Source organism: Martes martes (genome assembly GCF_963455335.1).
Source record: "Martes martes genome assembly, chromosome: 6".
Lineage (NCBI taxonomy): Eukaryota > Metazoa > Chordata > Mammalia > Carnivora > Mustelidae > Martes > Martes martes.
The window spans coordinates 123,449,787-123,465,267 of NC_137893.1; positions in this window are offsets into that span (position 1 = coordinate 123,449,787).

Below are 15,481 nucleotides of genomic sequence, written 5' to 3' on the forward strand. Positions count from 1 at the left end.
TGATTTGCAGATGTTGAACAAACCCTGCAGGGCAGGAATAAATCCCACTTGGTTGTGGTGAATAATCCTTTTAATATACTGTTGAATCCTATTGGCTAGTATTTTGGTGAGAATTTTCACATCTGTGTTCATCAAGGATATTGGTCTGTAATTCTCTTTTTTGATGGGATCCTTGTCTGGTTTTGGGATCAAGGTGATGCTGGCCTCATAGAATGAGTTTGGAAGTTTTCCTTCCATTTCTATTTTTGGAACAGTTTCAGGAGAATAGGAATTAATTCTTCTTTAAATGTTTGGTAGAATTCCCCTGGGAAGCTGTCTGTTCCTGGGCTTTTGTTTGTTTGGAGATTTTTGATGACTGTTTCAATCTCCTTACTGCTTATGGGTCTGTTCAGGTTTCCTATTTCTTCCTGGTTCAGTTGTGGTAGTTTATATGTCTCTAGAAATGCATCCATTTCTTCCAGATTGTCAAATTTGTTGGCTTAGAGTTGCTCATAGTATGTTCTTATAATTGTTTGTATTTCTTTGGTGTTGGTTGTGATCTCTCCTCTTTCATTCATGATTTTATTTATTTATGTCCTTTCTCTTTTCTTTTTGATAAGTCTTGCCAGGAGTTTGTCAATCTTATTAATTCTTTCAAAGAATCAGCTCCTAGATTTGTTGATTTGTTCTATTGTTTTTTTAGTTCCTATTTCATTGATTTCTGCTCTGATCTTTATGATTTCTCTTCTTCTGCTAGGTTTAGGCTTTCTTTGTTGTTCTCTCTCCAGCTCCTTTAGGTGTAGGGTTAGGTTGTGTATTTGAGACCTTTCTTGTTTCTTGAGAAAGGCTTGCACCGCTATATATTTTCCTCTCAGGACTGCCTTTGTTGTGTCCCACAGATTTTGAACCATTGTGTTTTCATTATCATTTGTTTCCATGAATTTTTTCAATTCTTCTTTAATTTCCTGGTTGAACCATTCATTTTTTAGAAGGATGCTCTTTAGTCTCCATGTATTTGCGTTCTTTCCAAATATCCTCTTGTCACTGAGTTCTAGCTTCAGAGCATTGTGGTCTGAAAATATGCAGAGAATGATCTCAATCTTTTGGTACCGATTGAGACCTGATTTATGACCCAGGATGTGGTCTGTTCTGGAGAATGTTCCATGTGCACTAGAGAAGAATGTATATTCTTTTGCTTTGGGATGGAATGTTCTGAATATATCTGTGATGTCCATCTGGTCCAGTGTGTCATTTAAGACCTTTATTTCCTTTTTGATCTTTGGCTTAGATGATCTGTCCATTTCAGTGAGGGGAGTGTTAAAGTCCCCTGCTATTATTGTATTACTGTCGATGTATTTCTTTGATTTTGTTATTAATTGGTTTATATAGTTGGCTGCTCCCATGTTAGGGGCATAGATATTTAAGATTGTTAGGTCTTCTTGTTGGACAGACCCTTTGAGTAGGATATCGTGTCCTTCCTCATCTCTTATTATAGTCTTTGGCTTAAAATCTAATTGATCTGATAGAAGGATTGCCACCCAGCTTTCTTCTGATGTCCATTAGCATGGTACATTGTTTTCCAGCCCCTCACTTTAAATCTGGAGGTGTCTTTGGGTCTAAAATGAGTTTCTTGTAGGCAGCATATTGATGGGTTTTGTTTTTTTATCCATTCTGATACCCTGTGTCTTTTGATTGGGGCATTTAGCCCATTAACATTCAGGGTAACTATTGAGAGATATGAATTTAGTGCCATTGTATTGCCTGTAAGGTGACTGTTACTGTATATTGTCTCTGTTTCTTTCTGATCTACTCCTTTTAGGGTCTCTCTTTGCTTAGAGGACCCCTTTCAATATTTCCTGCAGAGCTGGTTTGGTGTTTGCAAATTCTTTCAGCTTTTGTTTGTCTTGGAAGCTCTTTATCTCTCCTTCTATTTTCAATGATAGCCTAGCTGGATATAGTATTCTTGGCTGCATGTTTTTCTCGTTTAGTGCTCTGAATATATCATGCCAGTTCTTTCTGGCCTGCCAGGTCTCTGTGGATAGGTCCCCTGCCAAACTAATGTTTTTACCCTTGTATGTTACAGACTTCTTGTCCCCAGCTGCTTTCAGGATTTTCTCTTTGTCGCTAAGACTTGTAAATTTTACTATCTGGTGTCGAGGTGTGGACCTATTTTTATTGATTTTGAGGGGCGTTCTTAGCATCTCCTGGATTTTGATGTTTGTTCCCTTTGCCATATGAGGGAAATTCTCTCCAATAATTGTCTCCAATATACCTTCTGCTCCCCTCTCTCTTTCTTCTTCTTCTGGAATCCCAATTATTCTAATGTTGTGTCGGCTTATGGTATCACTTATCTCTCGAATTCTCTCCTCGTGGTCCAGTATTTGTTTGTCTCTCTTTTGCTCAGCTTCTTTATTCTCTGTCATTTGGTCTTTTATGTCACTAATTCTTTCTTCTGCCTCATTTATCTTAGCAGTAAGAGCTTCCATTTTGATTGCACCTCATTATTAGCTTTTTTGATTTCAACTTGGTTGGATTTTAGTTCTTTTATTTCTCCAGAAAGGGCTTTTATGTCTCCGGAGAGCGTTTCTCTAATATCTTCTATGCCTTTTTCGAGCCTTGCTAGAACCTTGAGAATTGTCATTCTGAACTCTAGATCTGTCATTTTACCAATGTCCGTATTGATTAGGTCCCCAGCTTTCGGTACTGCCTCTTGGTCTTTTTTTTGTGGTGAGTTTTTACGCCTTGTCATTTTGTCCAGATAAGATTTGCTTTCTCCTCCTGTGGAATTCCGCTGTTCTTGGTGAGTGAAGTTGGTCTTGGCTGGGTTTCTTGTTGATCTTCTGGGGGTGGGGCCTGTTGTAGTGATTCTCAAGTGTCTTTGCCCCAGGTAGAGTTGCACCATCCTTACCAAGGGCTGGGCTAAGTAATCCGCTTGGGTTTGCTTTCAGGAGCTTTTGTTCCCTGAGTGCTTTCCATAGAGTTCCAGAGGATGGGAATGAAGATGGCGGCCTCCCAATCTCCAGCCCAGAGGAGCCAAGAGTTCGGGGTCCCTCTCCTCAGAGAAAAGTGCCCCACCGCCCCCACCTCCCTGGCCTGCAGTTGCGCCTGGTGGAAAGCACTCAATTGCTCACACTTGGAGAAAAGCACCCGGTCGCTTCCGTCTCTGTGGCTTCCGGCCACGCTCTGAGCCCACCCAGCCTGCGACCAGCTCAAGGTAACCCCCAGCTGAGAGCTCACTCCTTGGCTTTGTCGCAGTAGCTGGCTTCACCGCTCTAATACCTGCGAGCTCTGCAACACTCAGACACCCCCGGTCCATCTGTGACCCCATGGGACCCGGGGTTATGCTGACCCTGCATGGGCTTCGCCCCTGTTTAGCCTCTGGAGTGATGTCCCTCTGTGGAGCAGACTTTTAAGAGTCCTGATTTAGTGCTCCATTGCTCTGCCACTTGCCGGGAGTCAGCCCCTCCCCCCGTGGTCTGTCTTCCCATCTCTTTGGATTCACTTCTCCGCAGGTCTTACCTTTCAGAAAGTGATCGATTTTCTGTTTCTAGAATTGTTGCTTTTCTTCTCTTCGATTTCCCATTGGATTTGTAGGTGTTTGCAATGGTTAGATAAGCTATCTAGCTGATCTCCTGCTACCCGATGTCGTCTCAGCCTGCTATTTCTCTGCCATCTTGACTTTTCCTCTGTCTTTGACTTTTGAAATTTAATTATAGTGTGTCATGGTGTAGCCCTATTTAGGTTCAACCTATTTGGGATTCTTTGAGATTCATAGATCTAGATGTCCATTTCTCTTTCCAGGTTTGGGAAGTTTTCAGTCATATTGCTGTATGTATGTGTGTATGTATTTTCATTTTTTAAAATTGAAATTCAATTAGCCAGCATGTAGTACATCATTAGTTTTTGATGTAGTGTTCATTAGTTGTGTATAACACCCAGTCCTCATCATATCACATGTCCTCCTTAATGCCCATCACTCAGTTATGCTATCCTCCCATCCACCTCCCTTTCCACAACCCTCAGTTTGTTTCATGGAATCAAGAGTCTTATATGGTTTGCCTCCCTCTCTGATTTCTTCACATTAAGTTTTCTCTCCCTTCTCCTATGAACCTCCGCACTATTCTTCATATTCCAAGTATGAGTGAAACCGCATGACAATTGTCTTTCTCTGCTTTACTTGCCTCACTTGGCATAATACACTCTGGTTCCATCCATGATCCTATAAATGATAGATATTTATCCTTTCTGATGGCTGAGTAATATTTCATTGTATATATGAACCACATCTTTATCCATTCATCTATTGAAGGACATCATGGCTTCTTTAACTGTTCTTTAACAGAACTTTAACAGTTCTTTAACAGTGTTAACAGTTTAACAGGCTATCATGGATATTGCTGCTATGAACATTGGGGTGCATATGCCACTTCTTTTCACTACATCTGTATCTTTGGGGTAAATGCCCAGTAGTACAATTGCTGGGTCATAAGTTAGCTCTATTTTTATTTTTTTTTAATTTATTTATTTTTTAAGTTTGCTCTATTTTTAACTTCTCGAGGAACCTCCGTACTTTTTTCCAGAGTTGCTGTACCAGTTTGCATTCCCACCAGCAGTGTAACGAGTTCCCCTTTCTCTACATCTTTTCCAACATTTGTTGTTCCCTGTCTTGTTAATTTGAGCCATTGTAACTGTTACAAGTTTTATTGCAATTTTGATTTGTATTTCCCTGATCAGCCATATCGTTTAAAAATACTTTCTGTCTTCTCTTTTTCTTTTCCTTCTGGGATTCCCATAATGCAAATATGCTTTCTTTTCATTGTGTCCAATAATCCCTGTAGGTTTTCTTCAATCTTTTCTCTTTTTACTCCTCTGACTGGGTAATTTCCAATATCCTATCCTCCAGGCCACTGATTCTTTCTCTTGCATGGTCAAGTCCACTTTTGAAACTCTTCATTGAATTCTTTAGTTTATTGTATTTTTAAACTGCAAGATTTCTTTTCTTTCTTTCTTTCTTTCTTTTTTTTTTTTTGATGATTGCCATTTCCTTGTCAAATCTCTCTTTTTCTTCATGCATTTCTTTCCTGTTTTTGTTTAGTGGTCTTTGTTTTCTTATAGGTCACTAGTCTTCCTTAAGATTATTCTGAATTCTTTGATAGTTCATGGATTTCCATTTCTTTAGGGTCAGTAATTGGAACTTTATTAGTTTCCCTTGGTGTGTCATATTTACCTGATATTTTGTGATGCTCGATTTCTTATGTTAGTATCTATACATTTGTGTAACAGGGTTTTTCTTCTAGCGTTTACAGGTTTGTTTTGACAGAGATAATGTGTTACCAGTCAGTTCAGTTTGGGTTTCTGGATGTGTTTCATACTAATGCCTTGGGCAGGTGGGGCCTACTATGATGAGGTAACTGTTCAAACTCTGGGGATGGAGTGGAAGGTGATGTAACACTGGCTAAGAGCAGTTGCTTAGGACTGCTCGTTTGGTAGGATGGGCTCCACAGTTGCCTGAATTCTCTGGTCAAGCTTACTGGATGGTTGGGACTGGGAACCATATTCAGTAGTAGTTGAGGGTGATGAAGTAGCTTTTCTGACAAGCAGAACAGCAGGCCAGGACCTAGACCCTGTAAAACTCATTGTTTGGGGGTCCAAATCAGGCCAGAGTATGCACTGAATTCCCTGGTCAGTTAAAGAAATCTTCAACCATTATTCCTTTAAATATACTTTTAAATATGGTGTCACCAGTTTTTCTCTGCAGATTTTTTGAAGCCAAAATTATGTGCTCTCCTTTCAAGTTTCACTGGACAAAGGGATGTTGAATGTTCGTGTAGCTTTCCATATGCTCTGGTTAGGTTCCCTGGTTGGACAGGCTGAAGACTACATTCAGAGATGAGTGGGACTGTGAATTCGATTCCCTGCTCCAGTGCAGTGGGAGAAGCAGCTCTAGGGCTGGTAAAACAATGTTGTCTTGACTCAGGCTGCTCTACACTCCAAGTTCCTTGGCTGAATAAGGCCACTGGCTTTGTTCTACAAACTTTTGGCTCTATCTAGCCCTTTCTTGGCTCCAGCTCCAGTGGGCTACACAGCTGTTAGGTGTTTTTATCAGCCCATCTGGTCAGATATTCTCTAGCATGGATGTGCTATGTCCCAGCCTGGTGGGAAAGAGACAGGCTACTCCAGGCAAATCTCAATTTCCCAAACAGGATATCCAGTTGGAGAGATCAGGAGCTACTCTCATGCTTGTCTGTGCATTAATCCCTCTGCCTCTGTGTAGCATGGGAAGACTCCATACTTGGTACTGGCTTTGCTCTAGGGGGCGATCAGCTCTGCCTGGCCAAATTTCAGCTCAATTGCTGCTGAGTTGCACAGCTACTAGCAGTTGTCACCAGGTTTTCTGGTCAGATGAGGTTGGAAGTCACTCTCTACAGTGGGCTGGGCTGTGACTCAACACCTTGCCTAGGTGTGGGCAAACTAGGCTCTAGGGCTGGCAAAACTCCTTGCTTAAGGATCCAAATCAGGCAGATCTACACTTTACTGAGTCCTATGGTCAGAATACACCCCTGAGTTGTTTCTGCAGATGAGCAAAAGCTAGGGTTAGAATTACTACTTATGTGCTGCAGGTATTAACTTGGCCTGTCAAGATTCATGTGCTGGTTGTTGCAAAACCCTCCCTACTTCTCTGTAATAGTCAAGACTCCCAGTGGCTGGGCCACCCAGATTCCCCTGTAATCCCCATAGTGCAAGATCCGAGTAGGACCTCCCATAAAGTTACCCACAATGCTGGAGCAGGAGATGATACTGGCTGTCCCCCACTCCACATTCTCTTTTCTCACTGGAGGCTTAGTGGAGCCTCTCTGTGTGTTGCTGCACTGTCCTGGGGAAGGAGTAATGTGGTCAATGTGTAGCCATTTCTCTTATGCTTCTAATGCAGTCTGTATTGGTTTTGAGTTGCAGGAAGGTGCTTCGGCCTCACTCCCATGTTCTATTATTCTTTCAGTGGTATCCGGTTCTTGGAGAGATGTTAGTTGTTCTTCCCATGAGGGAGCAAAGTCAGGAATGACCTATGTCACCGTTTTGATGGTGTCACTATCGATGCAAATTTTACACAAATATTTAAAGTAGCTTTTAAAGTTAACACTGAAATTAATCCACAAAATAAAATGACAGAAGTAAATTTTCCTCAGTATGTTATACAGTACATTTATGTTATACATTGTAAAATAATTATAACTTTAAACAATATCTAATCGTTCATAATATTCTTACCCAACAGCCACATTCAGCCAATGTAGTATAATCTGTTATATTTTATTTATCAATTATATATCCCACGATTTGCTATAATTTAACCCAATTTCATAAATTATGTTTTTCACACCAAGAGATACACACAATTTTCCATTTAGGAAAAGACAACCGAATATTTTTAGAGTTTCCAGATGTCCAGTTTTAAATCAGGCTGTCTGGTATTTGAGCTTTTATACTATAAACAAATTAAGAAAACCATGCATGTAGTTATGGCAAATATATTCTAATTAAATCACCTTCATCATTACATGACATAACTAGATCTGCTTACTCTCTTGAAGTTGGCCCCAGGATACAGAGTCAAGTCTTCCTAGCACCTGGGCCACACTGGTGTAACCTGAATTTAAATTTACACTGCCTTCCCTGCCAGGAAACAGGCAACCTCATGAAAGAGAAGTGTGTTCTCATTGTAAAATTGTGATTCATTGGAGAAAGTTTTCATTTTTCTAGTATATAGCAATATTGTTTTCTGGGTTAAAAAATGCCTGATAGCTTTATTTTAAAAGCATGCTGATTACCATACAACAAATCTTTCTTTCTTTTTTGCCAGAGTTTAAAGTGTTTTCTTTAATTTAAAAAATATTAATGTTCTTTTTAGCATTTTCTTGTAAAAGTAAAATGTCTGGCAGTGCTTAGTTAAATTAAATATACGCATACTCATTTACACAGAAATTCTGCTCCTGGGCTTATACACCAAAGAAATCACACCTAGCTTCATGAGGCATTATTTGAGGAGGCAGGGAGTTGGGACAGCTTAAATGTTCATTCTTGGGAGAATGGATGGATTAAGCACAGGGAAGGCATGCCATGGAACAATTAGAAGCCATGGATAACTTGCATACAAGCTGCAATATGGACAGTAGTAAAATTATAGTGCTGATTTAAAACAGGAAGGTCAGAACATGTAACACAGTATCATTTATATAAATTAAAGTATATTAATACATTCTTACAAAGAATGACGCATATTAAAGTCATGAAAATGGCTGCCCATAGGGAAAGGCAAATGGGGGATGGATAAGGATAGAAGAGAGAAAGTCATAAATATGCACATCCATGAAATGAGAGACAAGCCTTGAAGAGACAAATGACAATAATATGGTATAAATGGAGGGTGCTTAATGCTCTGAACCTTAGGTTGAAAAAATGTAACAATTCATAAAGATATAAGTACATAAAGCTTAATGTGCACATGCCTTATTTACCCTGGCCCAGTTTCAATTTCTAGAGGTAGCAATTGTTAGCAATTTGAAACAAGTTGTTTCAGCCTCATTTCTGTGCATATACAAAATCTAGTTTCATTTTTACAAAAATGGGGTCATGCTACACCTACTGTTGTACACTTTGCTTTTTCTCTCTCACACACTATTCTAATCCTAAACCTAAATCACACACACAATTATACTATATATAATTATTATTCTTATATGCCTACAGGTATGGATTCCTCCTCCCCCCCCGCCCATCCTTTTCTTGAATCTTGCTCCTCCCCTCCTTCTCTCTTTAATTTTTTTTTGAAAGTTGGTTAATAGGGAGCCACTTTGTCATATAAGAAAACTAGCCCAACTGCACTTCTCAGTTTGGTTTCTTTAGTGTCCAATTTTTGTTAGTAGTAGAATTTTTTACAATGTCAATGTTTTGTAACACTTAACTTCACTTCCACAACTATAATTAATACAGTTACTCAGCGAGTAACTACAGTTACTCAGCTGAGTAACTGTATTAATTATTGGTTAATATTCAATGCATACTTTCAGTTGTTTCCTAGTAGTTTTTCCTTTACCATCTTCTGGCTTTGAATGTTGAATTGTTGATATGGAAAAGGTTGAGTCAGCCTGAGTTTTCCCACTTGCATATTAATTACTATTGCCTAAATTGTCATAGATTCTTTCTTTTTCCTTGGAGATAAGTAACTTCACCAGAAAATGTCTAAATCAGTTCTGTTTCTTTTGTTTTATGCAATTTGTATATCTTTTCTAGTTTGTGTCTAAGATTTATTGATTTTTTTGTCATTACTTAAAAAAATTCGTTTTCATTTTATTCTGTGCAACTGTTTTCAAGGATATTCATGTCACTTCCTCTGTTTTCAATAGTATGTATTCTACATCTTGTGGATTCTAATGTGGTTTCAATTTCTGTAATCATGTGAGAACCACTGCCACAGGAAACTTGTGAGGAAATTTGTGAAAATTTACATAACAACTTGAGACAAATTCAGTGAGGCATTATTAGAGACAGGTAATGAGATGACACAGGAATGGCAAATACAAGAGGCATGAAAATACTCATTTGAGTGATTGATTGCAGGTATGGTGTCAGGCTTTCTTGTGGCCCAGTACCACCAGTTCCTCTACTTTCTCTGACCAAATGCTTCACTGTCCTTGAGTGAGTGTGTAGCAGATAAGGATTTTTTTTTGTTTGTTTTTTACTTTTAAATTTACATATAATGTATTACTAGCCCCAGGGGTACAGGTCTGTGAATCCTCAGGCTTACACACTTCACAGCACTCACCATAGCACATACTCTCCTCAATGTCCATAACCCAACCACCCTCTCCATAACCCCCCTCCCCCCAGCAACCCTCAGTTTGTTTTGTGAATTAAGAGTCTCTCATGGTTTGTCTCCCTCCTGATCCCATCTGGTTTCATTTTTTCCTTCTCTACCCACCAAGCCCCTACCTTGGCCTCTCAAATTCCTCTTATTAAGGAGATCATATGATAATTGTCTTTCTCTGATTGACTTATTTCGCTAAGCATAATACTGTCTAGTTCCATCCACGTTGTTGCAAATGGCAAGATTTCATTTCTTTTGAAGGCTACATAGTATTCCATTGTGTGTGTGTGTGTGTGTGTGTGTGTGTGTGTGTGTGTATCTCACATCTTCTTTATCCATTCATCTGTTGATGGACATCTAGGTTCTTTCCATAGTTTGGCTATTGTGGACATTGCTGCTATAAACATTCAGGTGCACATGCCCCTTTGGGTCACTACATTTGTATCTTTAAGGTAAATACCCAGTAGCGCAATTGCTGGGTCGTAGGGTAGGCCCCATTTTCAACTTTTTGAGGAACCTCCATGCTGTTTTCCAGAGTGGCTGCACCAGCTTGCATTCCCACCAACAGTGTAGGAGGGTTCCCGTTTCTTTGCATCCTCGCCAGCATCTGTCATGTCCTGACTTGTTACTTTTAGCCATTCTGACTGGTGTGAGGTGGTATCTCATTGTGGTTCTGATTTGTATTTCCCTGATGCCGAGTGATGTGGAGCACTTTTTGACTTGTCTCTTGGCCATCTGGATGTCTTCTTTGCAGAAATGTCTGTTCATGTCCTCTGCCCATTTCTTGATTGGATTATTTGTTCTTTGGGGGTTGAGTTTGGTAAGTTCTTTATAGATTTTGGATACTAGCCCTTTATCTGCTATGTCGTTTGCAAGTATCTTCTCCCATTCTGTCAGTTGTCTTTTGGTTTTGTTGACTGTTTCCTTTGCTGTGCAAAAGCTTTTGATCTTGATGAAGTCCCAATAGTTCATTTTTGCCCTTGCTTTCCTTGCCTTTGGCGATCTTTCTAGGAAGAAGTTGCTATGGCTGAGGTTGAAGAGGTTGCTGCCTGTGTTCTCCTCAAGGATTTTGATGGATACCTGTCTCACATAGAGGTCTTTGATCCATTTTGAGATTATTTTTGTGTGTGGTGTAAGGAAATGGTCCAGTTTCATTCTTCTGCATGTGACTGTCCAATGTTCCCAACACCATTTGTTGAAGAGACTGTCTTTTTTCCACATTCTTTCCTGCTTTGTCAAAGATTAGTTGACCATAATCTAAGTTGAGGGTCTATTTCTGGGTTCTCTATTCTGTTCCATTGATCTATGTGTCTGTTTTTGTGCCAGTACCATACTGTCTTGATGATGACAGCTTTGTAATAGAGCTTGAAGTCCAGAATTGTGATGCCACCAACTTTGGCTTTCTTTTTCAATATTCCTTTGGCTATTGGAGGTCTTTTCTGGTTCCATATAAATTTTAGGATTACCTGTTCCATTTTTTTTTGGAAAAAAAAAAAAGGATGGTATTTTGATGGGGATTGTATAAAACACGTAGATTTCTTTAGGTAGCATAGACATTTTCATGATATTTGTCTTCCAACCCATGAACATGGAACATTTTTCCATTTCTTTGTGTCTTCCTCAATTTCTTTCATGAGTCCTTTATAGTTTTCTGAGTAGATTCTTTGCCTCTTTGGTTAGGTTTATTCCTAGGTATGCTATGGTTTTGGGCGCAATTGTAAATGGGATCAACTCCTTAATTTCTCTTTCTTCAACTCCTTAATTTCTCTTTCTTCTGTCTTGTTGTTGTATAGAAATGCAACTGATTTCTGTGCTTTGACTTTATATCCTGACACTTTACTGAATTCCTGTACAAGTTCTAGCAGATTTGGAGTGGAGTCTTTTGTGTTTTCCACATAAAGTATCATATCATCTGCAAAGAGTGAGAGTTTGACTTCTTCTTTGCCAATTTGGATGCCTTTAATTTCTTTTTGATGTCTGATTGCTGAGGCTAGGACTTCTAGTACTATGTTGAATAGCAGTGGTGATAATGGACATCCCTGTCATATTCCTGACCCTAGCAGCAAAGCTCTCAGTTTTTCTCCATTGAGAATGAAATTCTCTGTGGGTTTTTCATAGATGGCTTTGATGATATTGAAGTATGTACCCCCATCCCTAAACTTTGAAGAGTTTTGAACAAGAAAGGATGCTGTACTTTGTCAAATGTTTTTTCAGCATCTATTGAGGATATCATATGGTTCTTGTTTTTCTTTTATTAATGTATTGTATCACACTGACTGATTTGTGGATGTTGAACCAACCCTGAAGGGCAGGAGTAAATCCCACTTGGTTGTGGTGAATAATCCTTTTAATGTACTGTTGGATCATATTGGCTAGTATTTTGGTGAGAATTTCCGCATCTGTGTTCATCAAGGATATGGGTCTATAATTCTCTTTTTTGATGGGGTCTTTGTCTGGTTTTGGGATCAAGGTAATGCTAGCCTCATAAAATGAGTTTATAAGTTTTCCTTCCATTTCTATTTTTTGGAACAGTTTCAGGAGAATAGGAATTAATTCTTCTTTAAATGTTTGGTAGAATCCCCCTGGGGAGCCATCTGGCCCTGGGCTCCTGTTTGTTGGGAGATTTTTGATGACTGCTTCAATCTCCTTACTGGTTATGGGTCTGTTCAGGTTTTCCATTTCTTCCTGGTTCAGTTTTGGTAGTTTATACGTCTCTAGGAATGCATCCATTTCTTCCAGATTGTCAAATTTACTGACATATTGTTGTTCATAGTATGTTCTTTTAATTGTTTGTATTTCTTTGGTATTCGGTTGTGATATCTCCTTTTTCATTCATGATTTTATTTATTTGGGTCCTTTCTCTTTCCATTTTGATAAGTCTGGCCAGGGGTTTATCAACTTATTAATTCTTTCAAGGAACCAGCTCCTAGTTCCGTTGATTTGTTCTACTGTTTTTTGTCTGTTGGTTTGTTTGTTTCTATTTCATGTATTTCTGCTCTAATCTTTATTATTTCTCTTCTCCTGCTGGGTTTAGGCTTTCTTTGCTGTTCTTTCTCCAGGTCCTTTAGGTGTAGGGTTAGGTTGTGTACTTGAGACCTTTCTTGTTTCTTGAGAAAGTCTTGTATTGCTATATACTTTCCACTCAGGACTGCCTTTGCTGTGTCCCACAGATTTTGAACCATAGTGTTTTCATTATCATTTGTTTTTTCTCTTCTTCTTTAATTTCCTGGTTGACCCATTCATTCTTTAGTAGGATGCTCTTTAGCCTCCATGTATTTGGGTTCTTTCCAAACTTCTTCTTGTGATTGAGTTCTAGCTTCAGAGCACTGTGGTCTGAACATATGCAGGGAATGATCCCAGTCTTTTGGTACCGGTTGAGACCTGATTTGTGACCAAGGATGTGATTTATTCTGGAGAATGTTCCATGTGCACTAGAGAAGAATGTGTATTCTGTTGCTTTGGGATGGAATGTTCTGAATTTATCTGTGATGTCCATCTGGCCCAGTGTGTCATTTAAGGCCTTTACTTCCTTGTTGATCTTTTGCTTGGATGATCTGTCCATTTCAGTGAGGGGAGTGTTAAAGTCTCCTACTACTATTGTATTATTGTTGATGTGTTTCCTTGATTTTGTTATTACTTGGTTTATATAGTTGGCTGCTCCCACGTTAGGGGCATAGGTATTTAAAATTGTTAGATCTTCTCGTTGGACAGATCCTTTGAGTAGGATATAGTGTCCTTCCTTATCTCTTATTATAGTCTTTGGCTTAAAATCTAATTTATCTGATGAAAAGGTTGCCACCCCGGCTTCCTTTTGATGCCCATTAGCATGGTAAATTGTTTTCCACCCCCTCACTTTAAATCTGGAGGTGTCTTTGGGTCTAAAATGAGTTTCTTGTAGACAACATATTGATGGGTTTTGGTTTTTTATCCATTCTGATACCCTGTGTCTTTTGATTGGGGCATTTAGCCCATTTGCATTCAGGGTAACTATTGAGAGATATGAATTTAGTGCCATTGTATTGCCTCTAAGGTGACTATTACTGTATATTTTCTCTGTTCCTTTCTGGTCTACTACTTTTAGGCTCTCTCTTTGCTTAGAGGACCCATTTCAGTATTTTCTGGAGGGCTGGTATGGTGTCTACAAATTCTTTTAGTTTTTGTTTGTCCTGGAAGCTTTTTATCTCTCCTTCTATTTTCCATGATAGCCTAGCTGGATATTGTATTCTTGGCTGCAAGTTTTCCTCATTTAGTGCTCCGAATATATCATGCCAGTTCTTTCTGGCCTGCCAGGTCCCTGTTGGTAAGTCTGCTGCCAATCTAATGTTTTTACACATTGTATGTTACAGACTTCTTGTCCCGTGCTGCTTTCAGGATTTTCTCTTTGTCACTAAGACTTGTAAGCTTTGCTATTAGATGACAGGGTGTGGACCTATTTTTATTGATTGTGTGGGGGGTTCTCTGTGCCTCTTGGATTTTGATGCTTGTTCCCTTTGCCATATTAGGGAAGTTCTTGCCAACAATTTGCTCCAATATACCTTCTGCCCCCCTCTCTCTCTTCTTCTTTTGGAATCCCAATTATTCTTATGTTGTTTTGTCTTATGGTGTCACTTATCTCTTGAATTCTCCCCTCGTGGTCCAGTAGCTCTTTGTCTCTCTTTTTCTCAGCTTTTTATTCTCCATCATTTGGTCTTCTATATCACTAATTCTCTCTTCTGCCTCATTTTTCCTAGCAGTAAGAGCCTCCATTTTTTATTGCACCTCATTAATATCCTTTTTGGTTTCAGCTTGGTTAGATTTTAGTTCTTTTATTTCTCCAGAAAGTGCTTTTATTTCTCCATACAAGGTTTCTCTAATATCTTCCATGCCTTTTTCGAGCCCGGCTAGAACCTTGAGAATCATCATTCTGTACTCTAGATTTGACTTATTACCAATGTCCATATTGATTATGTCCTTAGCCTTTGGTACTGCCTCTTGTTCTTTTTTTTTGTGGTGTGTTTTCCTGCCTTGTCATTTCATTCAGATAAGAATATATGAATGAGAGTATAAAATACTAAAAGGGTGGCAATGACCCCAGAAAAATGTACTTTAACCAAATCAGAAGAGACCCCAAATCTAGCGGAGAAGTAGGGGGTAATAATTTTTTTTAAAAAATTAAAATATATATATTAATTTTCAAAATTATGTATTAGACTGCTGAATAGAACACAACCATCCACTTGATTTTGGGTTTATTTTGGTCTTTTAGAAGAAAATACCTTCCAAAATTTTAAAGAAAAACTTATAGATATACAAAAATAAGGGTAAACACAATGAAGGGATGGATATGACTGTAAAGATGAAAATTTAAAAAAAATTGTAAAGTAGGAATTAATAAGATAATTTGGTTGAAGAAAATAAGTGGAGACAATTTGTTCAGGCTGGAGACTAGAATAAAGCCCTGTGCTGGATTTAGGGTATATTTTGATCTATTAGAGGAAATTGCATCCCAAAATTTTTTAGAAGGAAAAACACCTTATATGTATACAAAAAATAAAGTTAGATAGAATGAAGAATGAAATATGACTACTATAATGGAAGATTAAAAAGATTTTTTAAAGAAAGGTATTGTTAAGATAAATAGTTAAATGAAGAATGAGGACA